Raw genomic sequence first — 3,431 nt, 5'->3', positions numbered from 1 at the left:
CTGCCACAACACCCACCTATTTTTTGGTTGCAGCCGTCATTGTTGTTTTGGTGGGCCTGGGCTGGATTGGAACCTGCAAGCTTAGGTATATGTGGTTGGCATCTTAGCCGTTTGAGCCACAGGCATTGAGCCTATAATTTTAATTTCATTTTATGTAACTTTGCTTTCAAAATGTAAAACTATTACATTCTTATCAATATTTGAGTGAGGGGCCTACTGTAGATACAAATCTTAGGTTTCCAGCTTTATTTCTTTATCTTATTATAATATTATCAACTATACTTTTTATATCTCTCAGCTATTATTTGTTTTTCTTATTGAGGTTTTGGGAATGCTTGCATTTTTAAATTTGGTCTATACACTTATATTATAATCTTGGAACTTTTAGAAAATCAAGGAATATGCTTTTGATTCTAACTTCTTTCTATCTCTCAGGGCAAGCCTTTGGCCATGAAAATGGGTGGACACATTGTTCAAATGATCACAAACTCACAAGGCTTTAGGAAAATGAGCTGTTGTCGTTGCCATTTCCTGTCTGTTTCTAGTAATGTCCTCATCCATAAACATGCAAGGAAATGTCGGTCTACAATCCCTGTCCTGTATTTCACAAAGGTGTGACCAGTAAAGGTGGGAAATTTTTCAAGTAGGCCAGATGTCAGGCAGCTGTGCTTCAAATCACAGATTTGTGCAACATCAAAGCTTTTCCTCCCATTTTCCCTGCGTGTAGGCTCCACCCTGTTTCCCTCTCATGTGAGTCTAGGCTATGGCATGGCCTGGGGAAAATACCTCCTGTGGGCAAGTTGAGCTTATAAATCCACATATTTTAAGTTATTTGTCAGTAACTTGAAAATGACTTATCATTTCTTTTTCTGATTTATGCCTAGCTCTTTCTTTTTAGATAAATTAATGATACTGGGTTTATTTGGATATTATGCCTCTGAGATCAGAATTACCAAAGAACTAGAAATTTACATTTGGTTTTATCTTGGATTGGAGACATCCTCTGGTATTAAATGATATTATATGCTCTTATTTTTCATTGTCTGTGAACTTTTATTTCTGTTTGATATCAGACTCTTTCTCATAGATTAAGCTTATTAATTTATAAAATATTACTAGAATACACTAATATAATTTATGGGCAATCAATTTTTACTATCTTAACCAGAAAGAGCCATAAGGAATAAATTCAGTGTAAATGCAATTGCAGTGACATTTGAATGCAAAGAATAAGTGTGTATCAACAAGCGCCTGACGCAGTGCCTAAGGCATTGCATGAGGGTGGCATATCGTGGACTCAACCCAGAACGTAACCGAACCCCAGACATTCTATCTAATTATTTGCAATTTGACATGTAATTTTTTTAAATCAAGAAATACTTAGTTGTCTCATACTAAAGAGACAATAATATCTGATTGACAGAGTTTTAGTGGGAATTACTAACATTGTGCATGCAAATATACATTCCTTTCTGTGCACCATATTGGTACGCTGGCTGCAGCTTCCTATTCCTAGACATTCGGACTCTTATGCAGCCAGGGCTGAGGAGCTAAGTCAAGCAAAAAGTGTGTTCTGGGGGCAAAGTGCACGGACCAAACCACACAAATGATCCCCTCTGAATGATTCTTCACACAGCCTGGCCTGTTGGAGAGTAAAGACCAACACAGAAAATATTCTTTTCCTCAATGTGGCTAATAACAGCTTAATCAATTTTTTTTTCCTTGAGAAAAGAGTACAATTACCTTGCTAAATGGAAAGAAGAAAACTAATATGGCGGGGCAGCGCCTGTGGCTCGAAGGAATAAGGCACCAGTCCCATATGCCAGAGGTGGTGGGTTCAAACCCATCCCTGACCGAAAAAAAAAAAAAAAAAAGAAAGAAAGAAAACTAATCTGGCTTGTGTGGAATAATTATCTGATGCTTCTATGCAGTGGTATTTATTTGACTATCGTTTAGACCCCTAACTCCTACTTTTGTGCTGATAGGAATAATATTCCTATATCAGAAGGAGAGCAGGGGCCTGATGTGAAGCATTGCTGTGTCGTGTCTAACCTTCACCCATCACTTATAATCTCTTTCCTGTATATAAATGCGAAGAGAATTAATAGGGAAATATTCAGCTGTTTTAAGTTCCCTGGTTCATATGGCAAATGAGAAGCCAAAGAATAAGCCAGAATATTTGTGAGAAAGTAGAAAAGGTGCCGAGACAAACTATCACAAACTGGGTATTAATATTCACTTAGATCTCTAAATTTTTCAGATAATATAATACATACTTTAAGAATATATCTTTGCATAGTGGAAGAGAACTAAATTTACTGATATATAAATTTTTTGATAAAAATTTTTAAGGTTTAAGAAAATTGTATAACAGCATTTATAATATGGTCACACATTTCCTTAAGTGGTCATAGGCACAGAAGAGAAATCTCTGCAATATTACATATTAGGAAATCCAACAGGGATTATCCCAGCACGGGTGGGTTCAAGGGGATTTTTCTATTATTTTTCATTTATTGTGCTTTCTGTTCTTTATTAAACATGAATGATGTCAGTAAATTTCAGAATATACTAATGTGGATGTCACATCATCAATTACACTACTGCATTTTCTAACCTGTTTAGGAAATACAGTGGGTGGAATCTCTGTTTTGGTTTGGTTTGCTTTGATTTTCCTGTGTAGTCCGACATGGATTGATCACCCTCCTCCTGCATGTTCTTTGTTGCTGAATCAATCAGATATTAATCAACCACTTATCGAGTGCACTGTTAAGGTATGTCTAGAATATCGGATCTCTATAAGATTGAACGCCTATTGTGTGCCAAGGGCTGCCTTTGTATTGATAATACTTGTGTAAGTATCATCACTTATTATCAATACATTTCAACCTCAGACAACTTTGTAAATTAAGCATAATCCCTAACATTTTATTATAACATAAATTCATGACACCTTGCTAAATAAATGGCATCTTATTTAATATGGGTTAAGATTATAATCCTGCAAAATGTAATACCAATTTCTATATTTCCAAATATTAAAATCCCCAAAGATCAAAATCCCCAATGTCTTAAAATCCCAAACGTCACAATCACAGAACAGTTGCAGTGTGCGCCATTTCCCTGTCATTCACGTCGATGAGCAAGGATTTAAATTGAATCCCCAAACCTTACGGATAGATTTGGCATTGGGAGTGATGATGGCTTCCAACAGTGAAGTTCAAGGTGTTACCAATTTAGCTTTTGTTGTTGTTGTTGTTGTTGTTGTTGCTTCCCATTCAGTCCAATTTCATTTGACAGAAAATTCAAGTTAATGAAGTGACCACATGATTTAGTGACAAAAAACATCAGTTTAAAAATGTTTCATCTGCCTGCCTTGTTATTCCTTCCAGCTAAGAACATTCCAGGTGGTTTGTGTGAATTAAAGTTTC

This window comes from Otolemur garnettii, unplaced genomic scaffold (genome assembly GCF_000181295.1).
Source record: "Otolemur garnettii isolate 467f Iridium unplaced genomic scaffold, OtoGar3 scaffold00034, whole genome shotgun sequence".
In the NCBI taxonomy this organism is placed as follows: Eukaryota; Metazoa; Chordata; class Mammalia; order Primates; family Galagidae; genus Otolemur; species Otolemur garnettii.
Note: the sequence above shows the minus strand (reverse complement) of the source record.